At 36.2% G+C, this 27674-nt stretch overlaps 2 long non-coding RNA genes across 2 annotated transcripts; both read left to right on the top strand.

Annotated features, from left to right (window-relative positions):
* Nucleotides 1–5874: 5874 nt before the first annotated feature.
* On the top strand, nt 5875–17043 carry LOC139146141 (uncharacterized). Its single transcript, XR_011555092.1, has 5 exons — nt 5875–5978; nt 9300–9425; nt 11725–11825; nt 13348–13518; nt 16941–17043. It is a non-coding gene; the product is annotated as an uncharacterized lncRNA (long non-coding RNA).
* A 3992-nt stretch (nt 17044–21035) lies between these two features.
* On the top strand, nt 21036–22866 carry LOC139146140 (uncharacterized). The gene is made up of 3 exons (XR_011555091.1): nt 21036–21293; nt 22035–22170; nt 22659–22866. It is a non-coding gene; the product is annotated as an uncharacterized lncRNA (long non-coding RNA).
* Nucleotides 22867–27674: the final 4808 nt, after the last annotated feature.

The following is a 27674-nucleotide window of genomic DNA, read 5'->3' as shown; positions in this document are numbered from 1 at the left end:
AGAATATTTCAGAATGGTCCTTTTGCAAGTTAATGCCACCGTCTGTTTTTTTCCTTAATTAACTTAAAGATAGGAATTTTCGAATCGACAGACAAAGGGACAGACAAACAGGTAGACACGGACAAACAAACAGACAGACACACAGACAGAAGACCGAGAGGCTGACAAGGGCACAAATGCAGGTTATGACATATAAACTGAGTCTTAGCCACACAAATTAGTAAAGAAGAACAACTCCGTGTCTGTTCACATGCTTCGTGATATCTAAGCGAAAATCGAGGATCAGGTAATAGAAGACAATGTGTCACAAATCAACAAGAGTTCTGAATCGTTTACTCACATAAACATTTCATTTTGGTAAATAAGGACTCGCCCACAAGGTTTCATTGTATATTCGAAACTGAACATTGTCCCTTGTGTTAATAAGGGAACAAGTCGGAATTGTATAAGGTTGTACGATTTTAGGTTTTCTAGATAACCCAGACCCTCTATTATTCTAGATAATCCACTGTCAACAAAAACAAGGCACGGTGGCTACTCTGTCAATCAAGAGTGGGATTAGCCAAAATTCATGAACGCTTGACAAGCAAACACAACACTTTGCTCAGTCAATAGAGCTAAGCACGTTCTGAATCACTTTATTGTCAGTCTTTCCACCCGTGCCATTTTAATATAAGAATAGCAATTGCAAACTAAAATAGTCGTTTTGTCTCTACTTATACCCTTGTTTCAAGAGAAAGTGTACATTTCAGAAAGAGTGTCAAGTTTTTGACTTAAATTAAGTTATACCAAGAACGGGGTATTTACCCCAATTAACAACCCTTCATCCTTCGAGTATACTATTTATGCCTTACTAAACTTTACATTCGCTACTTTAAAAAAATATATAGTATGAGAGGGTTACCTTGTCATTTTAGATGATAAATATTCCTTTAAAAAATCTGTTAGCAGCGTTCAGCTCCGCCTTAAAAGGGCCGTTCTGTTCGGATGCGTCTGAACGCAAGCATACTTTTGGTCCTCCTGGCCGATGCCTATCCACTTTTTGTTGTGTGCTGGTAACGCATGATTCACATGAATAATTCTGACTCTCATCAGCAGTGAGGTGTCTCGGAATAGTTTTTGTGGTTTCGGGTAAACTGTACCTTTTTCGATCTTCGTCTGTATTGATTATGGAACTTTTCACTTCTCTACCGACTACATTCAGCTCCCAGTCACTTTGTCTGAAAAATACTGTGAGTGCTGATTTTGTCCATGGCTGAAACGTAATCGCTTAGCATTGACTGACACACCAACACAACGACATGCGAGTCGTCTACTCAATGGTAACAAAAATGATAGGTTGATTTGATGTAGCTTAGAGTAACTCACGTGCAGCAACTTGTCATTCTGGGTTAAGAATTTCTTTCTCTAAGCTTTACCCGACCTGTGACTTTTATAACTCTTTAGACTCTTTCACACCTCTGCGACCTCTGACATTTAGATCTATGGTTACTTTAGGTTGCCCGTCAATGCCCGTAGAGAGAGAGTACCATTATAGCATTAAACTATGCTTTGGTGATAGTTATACGTCTTATAAGTACTTTTAGAACATCAATGTTTTCGAAATTTGGACATTTTGTGGTCTTTCATCGATAGAAGTGGTCAATGGTGTTAAAATATCGACTGATTATAGCTATATGCGTTAGTTGATTTCATGAAGGGAGACGAGGAATAATAATTCAAATAGTAGACCCCTAAAATTCTTGTGATTCAGGTTAAGGTTTCCCGACTTACCCTAAACGCCTAGCGATAAATGCTTAGCGATGTCTGACACACAAACACATCGACTTGCGAGTAGTCTACTAAGTGTTGATAGAATGTAACTTAGATTAAATCAAGTGCAGTGACTGGTCGATCTCGTTAAATGTGATCACTTGCTCACATTCTACAGCAGTATATACACGGCGAAGTGAAAGATACCAAAAACCATGTGAATTTTTTGCGGCAAAATGCAAATAAACGAGCACTTTAGTGAGATATACGAACAAGGAACAGGGGAGTTGGTGAAATCCATTATGTGTTATCAAATTGTTATAGCAAAAACGATCATGGAACAAAAATACTTCGGCCGATTTAAAACAATCGGACTTTAGAATAACTTTAATTTGAGGAACTGCAGCCAAGTGTCTTTTACAGGACAAATCACTTGTTTAATAATGGGCCAATGGGTCATCTATAGTTGTGTGTGCAAATAATTACCAGGTCGTTGTTTGAAGTGCAACAGGCCAGGGTCCTTTGACACGCAGGTGACTCACTGTCAACAGCATACCACTTGTTGAATGCTGAACCTGGACCTTATAAACCCAAGGGGCTAGTTTACATGTTGAAAAAGCCCGCACACTTCATTGAACCGAAACTTCAACTGTCTCTCAGTATGGACACGGGCCTTACCGTAAGGAAGCAACTCAACTTTCCCTTGTGGTATGGAGTGCAAATTCGCAACAACATTCATCGCAAGATTTTATGTGATAGCGCCCTGTAAGACCACTTTACTTGAAAAATGTCTACCAGTACTTGTAAGGTTGATGCCTCAATTTCTATCCTTTGACTATTTCGCTACCACCATTTCCATCTACTTTAAAATCTGACATAACAAAAACAATCCTCTTACGAGCATGCTACAGGCACATTCAAGTCTACCCCCTCAGTGCACTTTGAACATAATCAAATCGTCAGTAAAGATCATAAGTGATATTGCCCTTGGCCGCTATTAATTAATTAATAACAATTAATAATTAATTAGTTAATTAATCAATGAATGAATGAATAAATAAATGAAAGAATGAATGAATGAATGATTTAATTAATTAATTAATTAATTAATTAATTAATTGATTAAATCTATTCCTTTGTGTTTAGTTTTATTCCTATGTGTTAAAAAATTATTAATTAATTAATTAATTAATTAACTTATTCATTTATTTATATATATATTTATTTATTTATTTATTTATATATTTATTCATTTATTTATTCATTTATTATTCATTTATTTAGCATTTATTCATTCGTTTTTACAATGGTTAGCTCCCTCAGTCAAACTTATTTCCAGGGAGGACAACTACAGCTAGCCATTTGTGTATTTCCTACTTTCTATTCCTATGTGTTTAAATGAACACTTATGATACGATATATAAGGCACTTACACCACTTATAGTCAACATAAACGTCAATAAGAATACAAACATAGCCACATTTGGTCAAGATTAAAAATACGTTTAATAGTATATTAGGTAGGGGGAATGGTCTTTTAACTGCAACTGTTTTTTAGTATAAAGACGGGCTACATCCTCAGCAGTCACGTTTCATTTGTGATTTCTGTTTTGGAACTTATCTTCCATATTTTTTATAATAAGCGTAAACAGCTAAGAAATAGACGAATCCTTTGGTACCAGGAAGACGTTCCATCCGGTTATTTGTAATAGAAAGGCATTTTTGACAGAAAAGAAATAATTATGTACATTTAGGTATGCATGCAGGCCAACAGGCTGACAGGTAGGAACTGGGTACGTAGGTCAGAATAGAAGTTGTGTCAATGTGAGTGTTTAGAAAATAAAAAAAACCCCACATAATTTCCATCATCGTACTTTACAGGTCATGAGAAACTCCTAACGAAACAAATGCGTACTAACAGGGCAATATTCGATTGATGCATTTTACGATGTCAGTTTATGATGCAAAGTTAATCAAAAATTGAGAAGATCGTAAACGTCTCAAGGACCGTCAGCGAAATGAGTTTACTTGTTTGGTCATAAACCCCGTTTTGTACAGAAAGTGCTTCAATATAAGTATTTGTAGTAGCTTTACAGAAAAATGCGCATGTCGAACACAATAATCAATATAAAACAGACACCTTAATACAGACACCTGTTCAAATAAGTCAAAAGGACTTGAAGAGAGTTGCATTTTTGAAATGTTTTTAATATTGCTTGGAAACTTCTACAGCTTAAAGACGTAAATGTTTCAGATCACATGAAATCACATTTAAAGTTTATGCCGTATTGTACAGTCTTTGAATACCCTCTAAATAATATTCTATGGTCTGCTCGTTTAGCTTTGGAAAACATTGAAAAATATTACTAAACGCCTACATCGACTGCTAGTGCAATTAATAAATCGTTATTAAATGTAATTTATAAATAAATGCAGACGGACGGATGTTTTAAGGGAAAAACAGCATTCAGTTTTGTTATGGGTTAAATTTTGATAACTTCGCAAATATTCATGGACCTCATTACTACATACAACTCTGAAGTATCAAAATTTTAACTTTAGACGACCAACTAGCGGAAATAATTTTGCAAACAAACATGCTAAAAGATACGCCAAAAATAAAAACTAGCATTCTTAATTAGATCTAACATAATATGATCTTCCAGTTCTCTAGCAGAGAAACGTTAAAAGTATACTTCGAAAAATCATGTCAAAATAACCTTAATGAGATTACCATGTGAAAATAACCTTAATGAGATTATCGTGTATAAGTGAGTTAGTGGTTTACAATGGGATGGTCTTTAGTACTTATAAGAGAGTTTCCCGTAATGAGCATAGAGGGGGCAATAGTTAAACAAAACATTGGTTAAGCATACGTCTGACTGAGGGCTTGAGGTGTATTCTGCGGCCCTGCAGAGCTAGACGCTTGTACAGGTACAATATAATACGTCACAAACCTGGAGAACGGCGCACTTGCGGTAACGCCACATGATTCTGTTATTATAACGTATGCAACAAGTCAAGACACATAAAACAATTTCTATTGTCTGAAATTTAACGGAAAAATATTTAATGTTATCAAATTGCATTTTTGAGATCAGGTGATCGAATAACGTAAAGCAAACTAATGACTTCATAAATGTCTAGAAATCAAGCTTCTTCGAAGCCATCGTCCGTGTAATTTTTCATGCCGCAGTGTTATTTCTCGCTCTTACAAACGAATAATGTTTTTTAAGAAAATAACAAACATAGATATATATATATATAAATTATACTATAACCCAAACTGGATTCGAACACACACACACACTCACGGCAACATCGCCTAGTATATATATATATATATATATATATATATATATATATATATATATATATATATATATATATATATATATATATATATATATATATATATATATATATATGTGTGTGTGTGTGTGTGTGTGTGTGTGTGTGTGTGTGTGTGTGTGTGTGTGTGTGTGTGTGTTAAGGTTATACAATATTACTACCAGTACAAAGTTATTGTTATCCGATGAATTCTTCGTGTTGCCATGTCTCAGGAAATCTTATGAATCAGTGGTGAAAAAGCGCCCTCAGTGGTGTTTTAGCAAAACTTCCTGCTCATTACCATGATTTCCATAGGCCTTACAACTATTAAATTTATAACGAATGCCACAGCAATAATTTAAAACAGTAGGCTGCATTTTGATCCAAGCAATCCCGCAATTATTTGGCAGTTATCCTAGGAACAATACTTCCAATTAAAGCTCAAAGCAAACAAGCATACATGCAGGTACCAAAACTTAAAGATAGTATTACGTACTATTTTTCACCCGAACTACCTTTGTTTTGAGGTAGACAAAGCCTTAGTGAATCAGCTGTCTTATTCCTGTTACTTCGAGCACCAAATGTGTATATTCCAGGAAGCTGGTTCAAATAAATCATGCAATCTCAAACGTCACACAATGTTTTAATTCTCAACTGGTACTCTATGTCCTCTAAGTCCCCCTAAAAAATTTAAAATTCCTAGGCAATACCTTCGTTTGAGGTATCTAACAGTTCATATCTATTTTTCCTTGAGTGCAGGAGTAACATAACCACCGTAACTGATACTGTGCCGATATCCTCTTTTCGACGGTGATGATGATGAAATTAACCCTTTCGATCACCTGTTTATTGAGTGGCTTGTGGATACTCTTACACACTCAAGTTAATGCGACGCAGTATGTATTTTCTAATTATCCTAATATATATATATATATATATATATATATATATATATATATATATATATATATATATATATATATATATATATATATATATATATATATATATATATATATATATATATATATATATATATATATATATATATATATATATATATATATATATATATATATATATATATATATATCAGAGTATCGCAGGGCAGGAGTTACCTGTGCATTGTGTAATGGATTAATAAAGGAAACGTTGAAAAAGACGCACGCTGACACTCTGGTTATTTCGTGTAGAGTTAGATGTATTTCTTGCGTACAAGTTTCGCTCTATAGCTAAAGCTTTTTCAGGTATATCTAAAGAGAACAATGGAATGTAGAGATACAGAGGAGTTGTAAATTGCATAATTCGTTCGACTGAGCGTACACAGAAGCTGGATGAATGTGTTTGAAACCTTCGAAAATACATTACTTATGTGGAAGACTGAAAATTATGAGAGCCCGTGAGGGACTTGTTTGAAAGCAAAACGTGAATAAGAAAATTATCTTGTGCTCACGAGAAACTATGATTTTGAAAGTGTAGAAAGTGATGCAGGAAAAAAGTGGATTTGACTTGTAAAAACATCACTTTGCATCTTAGATCGGAAAGAAATGTGTAGCATACAGAACTTGATAAGGTATGGAACTTATCTTGGTGATATTGGGTGTCGGATAAAAAGGTATGATTTAACCCCACTTAATAGTTTGGTAGGTTTTATAGAGGGCGCTTTACATGTATACGCAAAGGAGTGTGGGAACATGTTATTTTCTAATGTTTAAACCTTGTGTGTGACACTAATTATAAGCCTTAAGTTTGTATATCCCGAGGGTTAAAATGTGTTTGCCAACTTTATCATCTTGTTTGTTGACTTATATGATACCAGTTATTGAAAGATCATCAATACCATGTTCATTCTGATTAAAGTGTAATGCTTCAGGGTCGTCTTTTTATGACGTATCGTGGAACGATGGTTATTAAAGCCAATCCTAAGCGTGGACATTGTTTTTCTAATATATTCAGCTTCTGCAATTTATTGAATAAAGTATGTTACTGTTTGTACATGTAATCCGGTTTCTGGCAAAATAATTGGCGCTTTCAGTTGTACTGTGGAAGTTTTGCGTATTATCACTGTGTTTACAGACGTTACAACCCCTAAGCGATCAACACTTTATAAACCATAATTCAGTCGTTTAACTCTTTAAGTTGCTATTTACAAACATATCTCTCAAGTTTGCGTTGCGACGATATGCTATAATTGGCGAGGTTTGGATGGCGTTGGTACTTTGTTTGACTTTTTGGGAATATAGAGGTTTCATTTGACGATTGTCCTTGTAGTGCTACAGCATGGATTGTGTCTTTTCTTTGTCGTTCATGTTGATTATATTGGAATAGTTGGGTTCTGAAAGCAGTTGCTCTCTTTATTCCATTCTAGAGTATTCTGCAGATCCTGAGAGAGACCATATAAAATGTTGATTTTCATGTGACTGGGATTGGACTGAATTGAACCCAAGGTACTAGTTTGTGTCTGTGGGTTTTTTACAGGTCCCTTTTAATTTTTTCCGTTGTCGTCGATCTAAAGATTTACATCAATCAAGAGAAAGAGAGTCCTGTATTATTGCCATGGTGAATTTTATGGTTTCACGGAAATTAATCAAGCTGAATAATAACATTTTATCGATATAGAGAGTCCAGATACTGGACGCATCACCTGTGAACCGTTTCCATAGAAAAGGTGAACAGGTAGCGTGTCTAAAAGTTTTTTCTTCCAGCTCTGCCGTGGAAATTATGGTGTAGAGAGGGGCCGTTTTTGACCAATACCTGTCCAAAAATTTGTAAGTAGTGTTTGTAGTTGAAAATGAAGTTATTTTTGTGAAGGATAAGTTCGAGGAAGTGTATTATTGTTTCCATTGGTGGTTTGAGCTACCTAGGGGTTCGGGTCAGTGCATCTAGCTTGTCAATGACTTGAAGAAAGTGGGTTATGTAGGATGGAATAGTAGAAATCAGCAATCTACATGTTCCGAGATTATTTGTGTTGGTCGATTGATTGTAGTTACAATTGGTAAGATCAGTATGATTTTCTTGTGAATCTTAGGGAGAATGTAAAATTTGCCTGGTTGTGGATTGATGCAAATAAGATAATATCTTACTCCCTTGTCTTTGTTACCCTTCGTTGATTCATAATCAATTACAGTTTTGATTTTCTTATGAATGTTACTCCTCGGACGTGATTCCAACTTCTTGTAATGTTTTGGATTGTAAAGAAATGTGCCAGCCCCGTCAATGTTATCACATTTTGCAATAACAAAAATTGCTGAACCTTTTCAAAATCTTCTAAACCAGCAATATCATTTTCAAAGTCTTCCTATAAGAAGTATATTTTTTGAAGGTTAAAAAAAATCATCTGACTTCTGTGTACGCTCAATCGCACAAATGTTGCTGCTATCTTGCACGTTACAAGTATACTGAGATCCTGTACGCTCAATCGCACAAATGTTACTGTTATCTTGCACGTTACAAGTATACTGAGATCCGTAAATTTTATAATTATCTTAAGATGTACCTCAAGAAGCTCTAGCTATAGAGCGAAACGTCGTAAGCAAGAAATACATCTAAGTACAGAAGTAATGACGAAAGTGTCAGCGTTCAACGGTTTATTCATATATATATACATGTATATTATATATATATATATATATATATATATATATATATATATATATATTTATATATGTATATATATATGTGTGTGTGTGTGTGTGTGTGTGTGTTTGTATATATATATATGTATATATATACACACATATAAATATGTATATATGTATATGTGTGTGCGTAAGTGTATTTGTGAGAAGAGAGAATGAGGAAGACAATGAAGTGCACACAAAAACGTAGTTATATCTTTAACTTCAGTTTCATACGTGTGAGCGTATATTACACATGCATACATTCGTATATACACACTAACACATACACATACACATACACATACAGATGTTTACATACAAGCATACAAACATACATACATACATACATACATACATACATACATACATACATACATACATACATACATACATACACACTGACAGACACATAGACAGAGACACATACAGACACACAGACAGACGTATAGATATATGCATGCTTGCATGCAGGAGACAGACAAACAGACAGATGTACATACATACCGCTAGGTGTTTCACCTTCAAATTCTGATGATGTTGTCATGAAAAACTGCTTAAGTAATACCGACCAGTTTTTATTTTTGCTCATCTATTTAGGATAGAACAATGTCAATTTTTACGTACTCAATATACCCATAGTTGGAATTATTACCGAACAAGAACGAGTTCCCGGTACGAAGTGGATTGTGGCTTCCTCTGGTGGTCAGCATGTTCTGCTTACAGGTGAGTATCCGGATTTTACCGACAGCGAAAGCAAAGGTATATTCTAGAATATGTTATCAATTGCACCGTTACAATGACAAAGCGACAGGAAAAATCATTGATTTGGATATTCATATTTTTCAACTTTCCCAAAAATATTAAGTGCCGTATAAAAATATTACAAATTGCTCCTTTCTAAAGTGTTTAATGTAAAAAGAGATGCAGATAAGCTAATATTTGCTGATGAATTCGACATTATTTCACCATTCAATTATCCCAAATTACTTCCAATAGTGTTGTTTGATGAATTGGTATGTGTACCCAGGTTTGTTACTATAGTTCAATAATGTACACGTGAGACAGTTACGTCTTCCCGTGTACATTTGTAAAGAAACAGTAACTTCACCTGCATGAAATTGTAGATCACCCGCACGATGGAAGGTAAAAATGCTAGAGTAATGCTGGACTTTTTTCAGTTGAGTCCAAGCATGTATCAGCAAGGTCTCAGGTATAGTGCCGTTTTGTTCTATTACTAGGCTAAGGGCAGGAGTTTAGAAGTGGGAGAGCCAGTAAGTGATCTCGAAAATTTGCCGGGCAAAAAACATAGACGCCTGGTAATTGCGGTATAATTAATAATGTTAAAATCAAGTATATTTTCACTTTCTTCTCATCACTTTCACAATGTCCGACCGCTTACTTTTTTGTCGGGTGAACCGTGTAGGGGTTAGGCATTGGAGTTAGCTGACTAGATTTCCTGGAGGGAACGAGCGTAAGCGAGCAAAGTTATTGATCAACTAACCCTAACTCAAGGCTTTCGCCACACGAAATCAAGCAAATGATAGCCAACAAACACAATTTAGTGTTAGTTAGTCAGTAGAAGTCATTACGGCAATACGTCTGTCTCATTTCGGGAACAATAACTTTCTGACATTTAATTTTATCACATTTGTAGTAAATGTGTAAAACGACCCTGAACGCAAGAGCCACATTCACCTTTTTTCAATACTGCATGTACCAAGGACAACACAACATAACGTGAGAGAGTCAGAGCACATTCGAATTCAAATAACAATAGATATGATTGCCGTGTATAAAACTTTGTATGCTTTCATTTGCATTACTTTTTGAACAAACCAAAGTCACACCTGCGCTGTTTGTGCCAACACTATAATCACCTAGCTGACGTTTGTCCTAATCGCTTTTGCGTTGTGACTATTTCAATCTGCACAGCTATGTCACCTTTACTTTTGTCACCATTTAAAAGTTAATTTCGGTGTTTTACATTTTCCATTGATGACACTTCTTTAAAATTTTGCTTTAAGTTCTAAATGTGTTATTGATCTGTTGAAAATTGTCCGAACGATTATTTCCTTCTTCGCGCCCATGCCTCCAACTGATTGGCGGCTCCGACTGTATTAGGGGAATCGAGGATGTAGGTATGAAAAACATACATACAGTGGGGTAGCCACCATGACGGACATTGGGTGTTTTGAGCCGATTTTGTTCGCCTTTTGATTATAATTGACCGGCGTTTTGTGAACACTTTAATCCCTTGATTAATAAAATTGTTTGTCTAGGTTCGACTATCATTTCTTTCACCTAAGTTTCAATGGCAAGACCTATTCCTAACTCTTACCCCCAAAATAATTCAGCGCCCCTCTAAGAATGTAACCTTTGACCTACATACACATATACATGACCAACGTACATACACATACACAACTTGGACGTCATCACCTATTGGCTATACCACTTCTAAGCCTTATAATTATGTTACGAGATTTTCCTGCTACACCTTTGAAGATAAATTCATTCTTTAGAAGTCCTTTTGCGTATTCTATTCAAAAAATCATTTAGCTGCTTTCTCGTTTTTGGCCTCTGTGATATCAAGCACACACGGAACACTTGCATGAAGTCACTCGTTCTACAAAATGACAGACTAAAAAGTCCGTGCCAAATGTTTCCCTTTGCTGAATGTAAACGAATGACTTCATTTGTGATCCTTCGCATTTTCTACTCCGGCTTGATTTCATAAGTAAAATAAACATTGAAACAATGTAAGGATGACGCTCTTTTCTTTATCTGTATGAGCCATGCCTGGTATGGTTAGATTTGTAAAGTTGAAATTTTGAATTTAATATTTTGGTAAAATGTTTGCTTGAATATTGGATTTTGTTCGGATGCAAGCAGAGTTAGTGTTGTGCAAAGTTGACAAGTAACTAGCAAGATTCAAAAAATCAAACGACACAAACAATATTTCATATTACACAAAATACATTAAAAATAGCTCAAAAAGCGCAATTTCGTCCCTTTCATGTAGGACCAGTTATCGAAGTGTTGGTTACATAACATATCATGCCTATTCGTATTACGTGTTGGGGACATGCGAGGTTTGGTGTTCCAATGGAAGTCCAGCATGTGGTATGTTACAGTATAGTCGCTTATTTAAACAACTGTTTTTACATAAAGGACGAGTTAATTTTAATAGCCGATCGTCATATCAATAAAAGACTGGAAATTTGGCGAAATGTTCAGTTTTCATGGGTTGGATTGGCGCGCTTCAAAACTCCGAAATGTTCAGTTTTCATGGGTTGGATTGGCGCGCTTCAAAACTCCTGTTACCAGAATACCTTTCTATCGAAAAGTTGAAAGTTAAACCTAACCTCAATAACTTTTCCCGGAATTCCGTGATGAACGATTTTACTAATATAATATCTTCTCATCTCACGGGCGAGAATTTTGGACAAATCAAGGAACACATGTATGGAATAAGCATTTTCAATGCCTGAGAGTTTTGACTACTTGTTTAACAAAACTATAGTTTGTCTTTCAACTTAAGTTACCTTAGCCACATGTGACAAGCCACATTATTTGTTATTAAAAGCTTCAGCTTTTCGATCTCTAACACACTTCATCAAAACATGACTGTACAGCCTATCATATTCCACTGTTCTCCGATTGTATCTGATACATCGACCGTCAAACTTGAACAAAAACACAAAACTACAGGAAATATATATATTTACAGCCTAACTTTGTCTTTATTTTATGATAATTTGTACCACAGAAATCAATCTGATTAAATCAGTGTACGGGAAAGTTTCAGCCTATGACTTCTTCATTTAACATGACTTTCACACTAGCTGTGCCCATAGAAGAACGGAAAAGGGGCAAAGATAGTGAAACCAAGCATATTATTAAACCAAATTCAGATTGCAGAGGAAGGCTTTTTTACATGATAAAGTTGCTTATCCTTTGACGCACTTAGGGTCATAATTGAGATGACCAAAGTAAGTTACACCTTTTCGAAAATGGACACTGAAAGTCAAAAAAGTAGGACAAACTTTAAGTTCTGATAAAAGCTTAGCAATTGACCTTCAAAACGTTTATACACACTACTAAACGGAAAGAACGCTACATGCATATCACATATACATGCTCATCAAGTAAACGTAGTATAATATAGCAAGATTTTTTCACTAACTTACATGTTACGGAATTTAAGTCACTTAATATTTCAACTCTGTCTTAAAAGGAGACTATGTTCAATCACAGGAAATAAATATATTACCAAACATCTTTACTTTATTCAATATCAGAATTCATTTAAAAAAGGGAAAATCCAAAAGAGGCACATAGCACTCATTAACACCCCTTTCGACACAATCATAGCCTCCTCAAAAGCGCTATCCCCGTTAACACTGTTAACCACTTCCAGGGGTTAATAACAGAGTTTAGTCAGTATAACTAATTTTAAATGATGTTGTAGTATGTTTTCAGTTTTCTTTGAACAGCAAAAAAGTAATGATTTGTCTTCTTTTTTTCCTTGACTCGTGAGTCTTTGCCAATATATAAACAACTTTAGAGACAAATAAGTTTAAAGTGCAGACTGGCATCTTATCCTCTGCTCAAGTGCTTTCATTCTTCTTTTTTCTTCCGAAAGAGTGTTCTAGCCTTCCAAATTGTGATATCGGACAACGAAGATGCTCTAGTCAATACGACCAATGGTGTTTGCAATGCAAGGATGACTTTGGGGAAGATTTGCAGGCCTATGCCTTATTACCACGTCAGCAGTCACAGTATCCTTATACAGTTCAGGATGGCTTGTGCCAGCGTAAGTATCACAGCGACAATATGTCTTATAAACCCGGCGAGATTTTCACTCCAGAATGAGCATTCATTGATTAGATATGATATGATGTGACATGAGATATATTATGATATGATATGATATGATATGATATGATATGATATGATAACATGTGATATGAGATGACATGACATGGCAAGATGTGCTATGGTATGCCACGGTACGAAAAGTAGGCGACGCTAGGTGGGGCTAGGCTAGGCTAGGGTAAGTCATGATATGATATGATATGATATGATATGATATGATATGATATGATATGATATGATATGATATGATATGATATGATATTTATATGCAATCCCCCGTATTCCGAACGGGTGTGGCTGCGTCGAAAATGAGTGATTCCCCTCGTTGCGGCTGGATCCCTCCCAGCTGTAGGCGAGTGGGGAATACATGGGGGGGTTATATATTTATTTATCACATGCGTAGACCACGTTTTCCATGAATAAACCTTTCAAGAACGATAATAACTATGAAAGAACGATTGGCGGTCGTGGCTGGGTCACAGCTGACTTGACTGCCTCAGTTGTACATGTCACGATTAACCTCGAGCACGCAAGGTATTTATTTGGTTCTTTCTATAACATCAATTTAAGTGAAAATTCATTCATAAAACGATTGGAACGTGCAAGCGAGACGTCGGGACACAGCCGCGGCCACCAAGAACGGGTTATTGTTGTCAATATTCGAACATCATTCAAAAAAATCTGATTTGCAAATTGTGTATGACATTTTCAAAATTACCAATGTTTACGAAATTATCAAATGTGTGTTTAATATTTTACGAATAAAATGAGCTTGTTTAAATATAATGAAGAACAGTCTTCGGCTCTGAGTCAAAAAATTGTAAGACTACGAGCAACCAGTGTCATTACACGCTCAGACGATGGAAGTTCAACAGAAAAGTATAATTCAGAAAACGTGATGCACAATGTGCATGGATAATACAATAGCTTGCACCTTTAAATGTACTGATAACCTTGTGAATTCGTCGCTCTTGAAAAACAAATTGGCATTCTAGATCTTCTTACATGCCTCAAGTCTGGAGTGTCGTCTTCCAGGGCTCGAAATTAACTTTTTTCCCCTGGTAGTCAACTTGGGCTACCATTTTCTGAAGTTGGTAGTCCAGTGACAATGGCTGGTAGTCCATGCATATTTTAGTTGCGGGATATTGTTTATTATTAACCAGACAAAAAAAAGCAATTGTTCAAGATTCTGCCCATGAAGTGAATTTTCTAGTCATTTGATGTGAATACTTCCACAACCAGTAACAAAAGGAAACAGGTATGAGGACCCCAAAAAAATGTTTCTGGTCCTTGACATTTAGCAAAGTGATGTATGCAGCGATGCGGTTTTCTTTTTTCCTTTTTTTTCTTAACAATGCTGGCCTGGCACTATTGATGCAACAGTTATTTTCTTTCATCACTGGTTGCATAAAACTTTGTTTTCTGTTCAGCATTTTTTGACATGCAAACAGGAGTGTCAAGGATAGCTGTACTGATCAGTATGTAACCCAATAAAAATGCCATGACGCCCAGGTTCTGAAATGACGCACGCAGTGACCAGAAACGTCTTTTTTAGCCTAATGGACAACAGTGATACTAAAAAGTGTAGTGATCTATTGGAAACTTGTTTCATCCTCAGAGTTGTATGAAATTTTGATAGTCGTCATGACAACGACCACGACCTTCTCCGCACGTCGAGAGTAGACATACTGTAGCAGTGTTAAAAATAGACTATGGGCTTTCTGTAGGGTGGAGGCATATTATATTGCCCGTGATCGATACATTATGATCAAAATGCAACGAAAATGTGTTTTCATTGAGCATCGCTTCCATTGCCTGTCATTCAAGTACGTCAGTTCAGATATTTGCTATCGCACGCCAAGTACTAAATCAATTTTATGTCCCGTTCTTTGGTAGTCCGTGTTGTATACCATTTCATGGATTTTGGTAGCCCCAGGAAAAAGATGGTAGTCTGTGGACGAGGGACTACCGCTAATTTCGAGCCCTGTCATCGCTGTCAGAAATGATGAACGCTCTTCGCTTCCTCGGCTCGATTCGTTGACTGCCGCGGCAGCATTGATGTGATGTTAAACTTTAAACCGCCAATGTTGCTTCAGAAAACATTCTTAGGGCTGCAGGGAAACTTGGTACTTGTCTTGGGTTTTCGTCGATGCTTATCATGTTTGATGGATATCGACATAGGCTCTTTTCATGACGAGGTATAGACAACACATATTGTCGTCAACACAACGTATTAAAATGTCAGTCACTATTGCGTTTCAGGGATTTGAAAATAAGTGCTGAACACACAGAGCAGCTTATTTATTTGCAATGTTTACGTTAAAAAGGAGTCCAGGTCCCATATCCATCACATGTGGAATATGGATTCATCAAATTCACATACCTATAGTGTGACGTCATACTATAGAGATAACTTGGTCTATGTATGTGATGGATGTATGTAATGTTGGTCTATGATATGATATGATTTCATATGGTATTGTATGACTATGGTACGATACGATACAGAACGACACGAACGACACATAAACATTCTACCCTTATAGTTAAATTGTCCACACATTTCAATGTAAGTCTTACCACCCCGCTCGGTGATGAGATGCGATGTCTTATATATCATATGTAGAACCGTTCATGTAATACGGTGGCTTAAAATGACCTCTCAAATTAAAAATTAAGGAGCAACGCCAGTAGGGAGACAATCCCTGTTTAACCATCAGGTCAAGACCGTACCAGCCACAGGATGTCGAAGATAAATGTCGAACTTTAGTACGACTGGTATGTGACTAACACAACAACAACATGGGTATGCGGAGAGACGGAGACGCATGCGCCTAACGACAAGTAAAGAGTTACAAGCCGAACGCGAGAGGACGACATAACAATGTAACGACACAAAGTGGCGCAACACAAGGTCACACACAACACATGTATAGTACTGCAAAAATACGTGCATACAGTATTGTACTGTACAGTAGCTACTAAGCTGAATTTATTACCCCTTTTAAAACTGCTATAATGATGAGAATGTAGCAACAGTAGTTGACACCATAACACTTCTCGATCAAATATGATCAGTTCACTTGCTAGTTGACATCTTTCTGCCTTTCATCTAAGGTAACTTCAAAATGACCATGTCAATGGTTAAATCCCCGACAAAACTAGTGAACCTGAGTGAAGCATATCACATCTTCTCACATATCCAATTGCGCTTACCCCAATCTCTTGCTGGCGAAACATCTACACGTGCACACGGGAGGTTATAAAAGCATCAAGCACATATGTTGATGGATTGTAACATGGATTGATTTATCGCCTATCCACATATTTATTAGATACTTTTATATTTAATTATTTCAGCACGATGTTCATGGATTTCAAGCAGTGTACTCTGTTACCCAGGAGAGTGTCACCCGGAAGGTCCTCCAAGTACATGTAACTGTACGACAGGGTTTTCTGGTGAAGGCTGTTTAAAAAGTAAGTCAATACATAGTATACCGTATAAATTTTAATCTCTTAGTCATTTTTGTGCAGAACCGCAACCATCGTTCTCTGATAATAAATAGTGGCATCAACCCAGCGTAAACGTTACCTATTATGTTTTTCTTCGAGCACACAAACACACAGCTATATATATATATATATAATATATATTATATGACATTATATATATATATATATATATGAGCGTTAAGTGTGAGGAACCTGAATTAAAGGTATACTGTCACCTGCTCCAATTTTGCCACAGTTACCATGGAAAGAGAAAATCTAACCAATCATAGATTTTAAACGGGTGGCTGCTTTTTATAAACAGCGCCCTCAAAAGGGCATTTTGAATACCATTGAACGCCCCTTTGACCATATATGGGCATATTTAGATTACAGGTGACAGTATACCTTTAATAGGATTATGTGTCCTCGCAGCTGGAGACAACTTGTCTACTGCTTTGAGGTCACAAAAACACTTTTAATCAGGCTCCTCACACAATTTGCCCTCCTATCGTCGGGCAAGTTGTCACCCCCTCTCAAGCACATAAGCCGATTTATTCAGGCAATTATATATATATATATATATATATATATATATATATATATATATATATATATATATATATATATATATATATATATATATATATATATATATATATATATATATATATAATGCTGTTCCAATAACAGACCTACCTTTTTTTTGCCTGCCGACCCTAACATTTTTAGAGCTAAGTAAACAACGAATTAAAAAAAAAAGGAAAAAAAAGCCCGTTATCTGGCATTTGGTTTTTGTTTGAACGTCTTTTATATTTTTATTCCTTTCATATGTACGATACATTTTTCTTGAAATGTTGCAGTCAGTGTTGATCAAGAACCCCTGAAAAGTGCATATTTCAAACTAAAAATGTTTTTGAAAAAAACTACCAACCCACTCACATTACATACGGAACAGCACAATTTATTTTTTTGGCCAAATCCCATGGTATTTGTCTCTGTTTTTTGGCTCATAGTTGTACAGCTCCACGAAAAATACGAGTATACGATGACGTCAAACAGAGACAAATACCATGGGATTATATATTTATCACATGGGCGTTCTGCTTTTCGTTAAAAAGGAGGACATTACTAACATTATTGGAGTAGCTTGCTAAGCTGACCGAGCTGTCACAAATTTCTGCAGTGAGAAATACTTTGTTTTGTATGTGTGATAAATCCGTCGTTGAATATGATATGCAAATAATCTGAGATAATCATTCATAAATCCAGTTACTTTGGAAGTTTTACTTTTTGTATCTGACAACCAATCACAATATCGAGATCAGTCACGTGGGTATTATACTTTCAGGGTAAATAATTCAGTCATTGTCTCATGCTGTTGTTCACTTTATGTCTGCTTCACCCAACAGCAAGTGAAATCAACAATGAAAATTAAGGGTATAAATAAACGTAAAGGTAGTTCTCTTTCTTGAGCATATGGTGGCCGCGAAAAGGCCGTTTATGGTAAGGATTGTTATTACAAAAAGGACAGTTTTGCGGCCAACTGAGATTTTAGCTGAGCTGACTTTTGCTACTGTCATCGCTATGTCATAAATGACAGCAAGTCTTCGGAGTTTTCGTGCTGGAGACCTCGGTGCACCGATGCAACGTTTATTTTACAGTTGTTCAGGGTAGCGCTTCCAAAAATCCAACCCATTGCTGTTTTAACAGGGTTTTCACCAGCAGATATATTTGTGGCGACGACCAGGGCCGGAGTTCATGTTGAAACGACGCCCTCTGCGCGGACATTCTCTGTGACCGAGAAGACGTGGTTGCTCTGAAGGACTGAATCTCGGCTTCTTGGTGCTGCCCCATCCAGGCTGAAGGCATTATGCAAGAGCCCCGCGACCACGACACAAAATTTCGGACACATACGATGTTGATCGTCCACCGTCCATAGAATAAACATGATTTATACTTTGGACTTTTCTATGGCCTAAGAGTTGCATCAGTTTCGTTGGTGGAATGCCGCTGTCATGTAAACGCCGGGTGGGAGGACATCGGGAACCGCGAACAAGGCTTTCGGTGTATACGTCCACGGTTGTTCGTTAACTTTGTCGGACGATCTCGTTTCGTTTTCCCGTTCGTTGAATTCTAAATAATCGATGTTTTCGAAGGTCATCTTGAAAACAACATCACCCCTTAGTATCTGCCGACTTTCTTGACATCCCCGAAAGCCGAAGTACATTGATTCAACCAAACAAGGATCAACGGTTCTGGGCTGTGCACACCTATGACGCCTTTCTCATACTGCGTATCTTCTTCCCGTTTAGAGAGCTCTTCAGCAGCGTTTGGCTTACCTCATTCACCTTGCGATTTTAACTGACAACGCTTCGCCTTGAGAGTTTCCTGTGAATGCCGAAATTGTGGATCGCGACAGATGACATACGTGTATCCGTTCTCACTGAGTTAGCGGTCGTTCCCCCTCACCTGCAAAAACAAAACTGCCTGGGTAGCTATCAAGTTCGTCTGGAGGACTTTTTGCGCATGTCTCGTCTCAGTTGGTCGCATTACTGTCATCCATTTTTGAAATTGATTGACGGCTCAACTCGTAGTTCTTGCGGTATGTTTCTTGCGTTGTTCCTCGACGAGATGTTTTTTACCTATTTTCCATATTCGATGTAGCGCGAACTTGGTTTGGATCACTTTCGGAAGGTTAACTGTGGTCACAGTTAGAGCCGTTGTATTCGCTCCTCTTCAGTAAAAAACAATCGGTTTCCATCACGCCGATTTCTTCAAGTAAGCGATAGATTTCGCGAATGTCTTCATCCAGTTCGTCACGATCGGCTCGCGTTTGATCAGCCATAGTGAGCAGGCTACTCCGTCCGACTTGAGGGACATCTGGACACAAACACTTGTATGAGGTATATCGCAACGTCCAGAGCTTCAGAGGACAAAATGTGTCGCTGGCTTCCTGCATTCGTTTTTACTCGGGAAAGGGCAACAATGGTCGCATTTTGTGTTGAACAATTTTACTTATCACTTTACTTATCAAATAAGTCAAGATAAGCGAACGCAGTCGAAACTGTTTGGGAAGACGCCGTATCTCGAGACTGAAAATAATACTGGCTGGATGACGTATAACAGGAGTAATCTGAATTTGTTATCCGTCATGGTGTACGCCACATATATATTATATATATATATATATATATATATATATATATATATATATATATATATATATATATATATATATATATATATATATATATATATATGTTCTATCCCTCCCTGTATACGTGCACCTGAATTAAAGCCTGGGTAGAGTATATAAATATAAACAATGTTAACTAGATAAAAACCATTAGAAAGTTGCCATTTTAAACTGTCACTCGAACTTCGTTGTCAAACATGTCCTTGTTCAAGTCATTATGCATTATTAAATCTAACACTGACAACACATGTAATACAGGAGAAAATGATATGCTCAGGGTAGGGGAAGTTAAGTATCCGATAATGTCATAAACTGCACATTAAGCTTTGCAACGTGCCAAGAATATGGTGTTGCAGAGTTTCACGGTAGTAAGGAAATTGGAAAACAAATTTGTAATTGTACTGCAACAGTCTAATGTATATCAATCACGATATCATACTACTTTTTGAAAATACATAGAACACGATAGGAACTAATTTTGGATAATTGGATAGTCAACTGATGTCGGTTTAATCGGCAAATTCAAACTCATCTGCTTTTCTCTTTAAGCAATGCACTTGTTTTTTCAGTAATTTGGAATTATATTGCACCTAATACTTATGAGAAATTTGAAAAAAAAACGATCCAATTATCCCAAATTAGTTCCAATCGTTTCCATCGTCAGTTTTGTTATCGCTTTTGCATCGCTTTTGTATCGCTTTTGTTTCGAGTATTTTTGATAAATACTGATCATCCCTAAATGGTATATCATTGATCTATAGTCGACAATGACCCAAAACCTCTTGAATGTTGGGCCAAAGTAATCAGAATGGTCGATGGAAACAAAGTCGATTGGAAGGAAGAAGAATGCGTGACATCAAAAAACGATACTATCTATGTAAATGACGACGGAATCAATCATATTGAAGTGACCTGGACAGCTTTCTTCCGAGGTGCAGAAAGGTTCCCTTCAAAACCTATTTATGTCAAGGACTTCAAAGTTGGGGTTATTGGTTCTTGGTTGGTGTTCCATATCTATTCAAACGGTAATAACGTATTATTAAGTATTTCAACTGTAAATAGGTGCCATTAGCTTACATAGTATTGAGCGGTGATTATACCCTATGACAGATCAGCAATGTGTTAGGTTTTAGTATAATGCGAATGCATTCCTTTCAGTTGATTCACAGGTTGAAAGATTGCTGATGGAATAAGGAGGACCAACTTTTTCGGTTTTCTCTTCTGAAAAGCAGGGCACCATTAACTTTAAGGTGTCGGGGTCTTACACAGAGAGACGGGTGTCTATATTTCTTTTACAAAATTAAATTTAAAAAGTATCTGACATTTTGCAGCCATTGACTATCACCAGTAACAGTAGGGTGATATATAAGATCTTAACGAACATTTGTCAATGTATGTAAAAGTATATTCTCAAATATGAATTTCAACTAAATACAGTGAAAGCCAACGGACCAATTCTTTTAATATACAGCTTACAACTGAAGGAAAATCAATACCCTATCGATGCAAAAAAGAATTTTATGTTCTACTTGCTTTAATTGTTTCCGATGTTAAAATTTGCCTCAATTATGAATTATTTAAATTCGAAACGCAAATTTGTAATCAATTTGGACCGAGTGATTGCTGTGAGAATATTGTAAATTCATCATGCTGATACCATAGGGAAAATCAACTCTTTATGATTGAAAATATTGCATTTTCCTAATGTCTGCATGTTTGTCACAGTAAAAGTAACATGGGTCTGTGTTTTTTTCTCTCAATACTAGGCACTAATGGTACCATATCAAGTACGAGACATTGCCATCCGCTTATGAACAGTTCAGACGCTAACCCGTCAGTCGGTACTCCTGTTGACTGCCTCGTTAAAGAAAATATACGTTATGACTTCAAGGATTTTGATGTGTGAGTACATTTTTATTAAAGAAATTAACAAGGTGTTTTGAATCGGGTTTGAACTCACGACGTACGGCACCAAGTCACCTAGCGGAAAAGCCAGAGACAAAACCGCTCGGTAAAATCCCCACTCTCAAAAAGAGCGGTTCAATAATCGCTCTTACCGTTATAATTTTTCTGACTGCGACCAATTCGCAAGTTTAGATTTCATTAAGCATTCACTACCACACATCGCACGAAAACTTTATTAATACATCGCTTAAACAGGGCGAAAGACATCCCGGGACAATTCTATCCATCAGCAGAGCTATCAATAATCGTGTCAATAAAAAATGAAGTTATCTGAAAATTCCGTACACAAAGACCAGCTAAGCATGCCTATATATAGAATGTAATTTTTTTTCCTTTTTTAGTTGAAAATGTTTGCAGTGGCGAATGGTTTTATTTGTTCAAGTAGATCTCCATTATCTCTGAGTTTTTCAATACCTATCTTACAGTCTACAAATTGACACAACTATTGTAAACGGTGGTTATGTAGAAACATCAGGATACCCGGACCCAGACGAGCTTCAACGCTACTCCTACAAGGGCAATACGTATACAACTACTGTGTCTTTCACATTTGATTTCGAAGCTCCATACCACTGCTTAATCTTACAAACTTCATGTGACAACAATCTATTGGACAGAGGTCTGCCGTTTACAAAAGAGGTAATTTTTCTACAGGCAAACTAGAAACACGACTGCATAATTAAATTTCCAAACCATTAAAATTTATACCACTAAAGTCGCATTCTGTGACTGACAGGTCACAAAAATAAACGCCAAATGTCAATCACATGATTATACAATGTGATCTGGCAGTAAAATATAACTGATCCAACGAAGAAAATACCCAACGCATGTAATTTAATAAACAAGACGTGATAACTTGTAATGCATGACTTGAAATTTTTATCAAAGAGTGGGTTTGTTTTTGAACGTGCACTATCGAAATCATTGACAATTAAAAATATAGATTAACGATTCTTCCGGAACAATTAATGTAAATAAGTAAACATGAACAATTAAACATAACAAGTAATTTCAAGTTCTGTAGCTTGAGAAGCGTTAAGAAATATTAAGAATTACATGTTTCAGGCAAACATTAGTATCTCTTGGTCTGGCTGGAAAGATGATGTGTCGTATGTCTACCACTACGAAATCAATGTATTACCGTCTCAATCAAACAATGGCTATTTGAAATGCTCGGAGGACAGAGCAACAGCAGAGAAATGTGATGTGTATGCACCGAAGTCAAATTGTTCGATTAGGCTTCTTGATCCAGGTAGGAGCATAACATGAAAACCTGACTATCTCATATATATATATATATATATATATATATATATATATATATATATATATATATATATATATCATTACGTGTACTTGAAGTAATTGAGTTAAATTATATATATATATATATATATATATATATATATATATATAATTTAACTCAAATCACGTTCAAAATAATGATATATGTTACGTGAGTTTAATGCATCCTACAATCTTCACAAGATAACAGGATGCATGACAGTTAAGTAATAGATATTACTACTTTGTACTTGAAGTAATTTGTGTTATTATTTATAACACTCTGTTTTAGCATAGATGACCATATATATATATATATATATATATATATATAATATATATATATATATATATATATATATATATATATGTGTGTGTGTGTGTGTGTGTGTGTGTGTGTGTGTGTGTGTGTGTGTGTGTGTGTGTGTCTGGAAGTACGTTCTTCTAAATCTGATGTTTACACAACATGAACATTACGTGTTCTAACAAACCAGGTGTATACTGTGTTCTCCTGACGGTGACAGACAAGGCAGGAAACCACGATAATGCGATGAGATACCTTATGTTTGACAACGTGAACACACCTCACATTGACAACACTGGTCACTATCCTATGAGAGTGGAATCGGCTGCTCAGAATACCAGCCACACGTGGATAACCAACGCTAGTCCGAGGGTAAATTAAATGATAAAATTATTTTCATCATTAAAATTTTATAAAAATCAAATTCAAACTTCGTCCAATATTTTTTATTGATTTATCTTGTAACTATAAAGCACATTTCTGAAAACATATTCTTGGAGAGGTGATTATATTTGCTATCATCATATCGTAATGAAAATGCCTATAACGCTTATCATTATAGATTCAAGTAAAATGGGTTCGTCATTTTGCCAACGAGTTTCACAAGAATGCGGGCTTGTTGAATGCAATCGACGATTATTCCCTCAACGTTTTGCCAACGTATGATGAATTGACAGGTCAGCCACCACATACAAGGTCACGTGAAGCAATACCGAATGCCCACGGAATCATTAAGTTTGAGGTTGCTCTCGGGGTCGACCAACAGGGAGGAGCAACCTTGACTGAAGCAACAACATGGTCTGATGTTAACGATGTAGAAGTAAGTCAGTATAAGTACATAACAACACCTACAGTAGATTGTTACTTTTAAACACCGGGTAAGTAGAGTTCCATATTTTGTTTCATTATAGTTCTTTCAAGACAATTGAAACATGTCTAAAGATTATAATGTTGCAAAGCATTTATAACGAAATAAGGTAATCGGTAGTACACCAAACAAAAATCTCAACCAACTTTTTCTCCTGTAGGCAGAAGAAGTAGAAATCGCTATTTCTCATCAAGATGGCGATACTATCAGAATCTGGATAAAAGGTCAAGATACCATGGAGAATGTCATCGAGGATAACGTCACAGTTCATTCAGATTCTACACCGCCTGAAATTGGTGAGATGTACCTAAGTCGAAATGGAGTTGACTACCTTGCAGTTCACAATTCAGAAGATCTGCATGAAATGAGGTATGTTGCTGAACTTCCTAATTGGCAAAATTGCTCGGGGGTTTCACGTCACAGTTTTTAAAGGATAAATTTACATAAACATTATGTAATGCTTTGATTGTAGTATATATTGATTATTTTATCTTCCTGTTTATATCTCTCATTTAGACGAAATAAGGCTATTCTTTCTGTGATGTTTTAACATCACCTGTTTTTTAACTTCATAAATGTTTCTCTGTAGAATGATATTTGATGCCTTTGATGACCACAGCGGTCTTTCTGTTGTCTACTGGGAGTTATTCGACATGAATAACATCAGCGTAAAACATGGAGAAGGTAACCTACCGGTTGTGAAGGCACCTGTGAGTATAATGTACAGACAAGGCTTCTTTTGTGACCAGGGGAACACGAGTCAGATGGTCTCACAACTCGTACAGCATTTAGCTTCCTATCTAGCTAAGTACATACATTATTATGTCCATTGTCAGACCTATACATTAAGGCACACAAAAAACGATTTTGCATTTGAACCAACTTGTTAACGTTTGTCTTCACAGTCACTTTTTGAATTCCAAATTCGAAGTCTTGTATATGTGCATCCTCAACCTACCTATTCTAGCTAAGTAAAAATTTATAGTCATTAGTCATTGCTAATATACTGATAAATAGGATTTTTTTGAAATCCTCTCTAGTGTCGCTTAGTATTGATTCCATTGTTTTTAAAATTAATTAAAATCTTCAGCTTTCTGTTGTCTAAATTATCTTTGATAAGGGGGTGCTTATTTATTCGTGGCGATATTTTCTATTTTATTTTTTCTTCTCAGGAACTAAACGATTGCAATCCTCCCGAATGTGCCTGCATTCCATTAGGTGAATGTTACTACAGGAATTTCACAATCGAAATGAACAAAGAGCTGATGTCCATACCGATTGGAATTCACGACTACGATTACGTGTTTTCGGTGACTGTGACCAATAACGCGATGTTGCAGACGACTCGTCAGTTTCAGGTAGTTATAGCTGGTTCGCGCTTATTGACTTACTCTCATACAAGACAGTGCGAGCTCGAGATGAATGGATTTGTCGATGTAATCAATTTGATAGTATAACAGCGTATCATGTTGTCCTGACATAATCTCTTTCCATTCATGAATAAAAGGTTGTGTGGTTTACTTCCAAGCTTGTCAAGTTAATTAATACGACTTACACCTCCCAAAAACTGAAGTTAATTTTCATTCTTCATCAAGTTAGCCAAATGTCATACCTACGTATTCCTAGTTCGCAACTTGAATTCACTTCTTGACCTCTCAGTCGTAATTTAACACTGAAACCATCAATGTCAATATTGATGTTGAATGAAATTGTCATATGCTTATCAGTTGACTGTTGGCCTTCCAGATAACAGTTGACAATAGTCCGCCACATGAAGGCAGTGTACATGATAGTTTGCCCGACTACCCGGATGTAGACTACCAACAGAGTACGCAGATATTTGCATCATGGGACGGATTCTTTGACAGAGAAAGTGGAATGATGCTGTATGTGTACTACTTTGGAACTGACTGCTTACATGACATCGATATAACTTTCCCCATTGTAACACCGGTGAGTTCATACAGTTAGTACAATTCTCAACTTTTCAAATGGCCATACTGTTTGTGTTCTCAGGGATATCGATCGGAACTTAACACGAAACGTAATAACTTGGTGACTGATTCATGTATCGAGAGTGAGTGGTGACCTCAATGATGCAAGGGTAGCGTACCAATTATCACTGGATGTAGTAAGTTCAAGATTCTATCATAATGTGCCCTTCCAAAAAGTCGTTTACTCCACAGTGCTCAAATGTGTAGATGGCCTTCGTAATTTATTCAATCATTTAGCTATAGCTTTATTAATTCAGAAATAATATATGTGATGTGAAATTCTTGTGTTGTATATAATGGATAAATCTCATGCAACTGGTCTTGTAAACATTGTCTTTATTTAGTAGAGTACCTATTAACTCCTATGATATTATTTCTTGATAATAAGGTCTGGTTCGAAGCAAGGAAATGAATACAGAGTGTGCCTTTCCGAAACAACTTACGTTGAATTATTTCAATTTACATTCAGATTGATACAGCCAATAGTAATATGCAGGTAGTGACTCATTAATGATATACCATGATACACATCGTAAATCCCTTTCAAATTCGTGGTGCTTACCCGGCCTATATCAAACGAATGTGTATGACTTGCCATTAAATTTATCTTCATACAGCTATTGACTACCGCATCTACCCAAGCTGAATGGACAGTACCCTTGCCAGATCGGTATCACTGCACAGTCATCGCCTACAACCGTGCAATGCAACCGTCCAATCCTGTGTGTTCTGACGGTGTCACTGTTGATGTCAACAAACCAATCATAACCGACGTTGTAGTAGATAACATTTACATCAAGGCTGGTTTAGTAAACGATGGAAATGGTACAGTCTGGTTCATTGACGAAAACAGGGAAAGACAAAGAGTTCTGAATGCTTCAGAGGCATGCATGTAAGTTGATTTAACAGCAAAGCCAATAAAACGTATATTTGGTCAATTAATGAATATGTAATATAATTTTTAGATTTGATTTTCTCGAAGGAATTC

Source organism: Ptychodera flava, chromosome 12 (assembly GCF_041260155.1).
Source record: "Ptychodera flava strain L36383 chromosome 12, AS_Pfla_20210202, whole genome shotgun sequence".
NCBI lineage: Eukaryota > Metazoa > Hemichordata > Enteropneusta > Ptychoderidae > Ptychodera > Ptychodera flava.
Note: the sequence above shows the minus strand (reverse complement) of the source record. Positions and strands in the feature narration are given on the sequence as shown.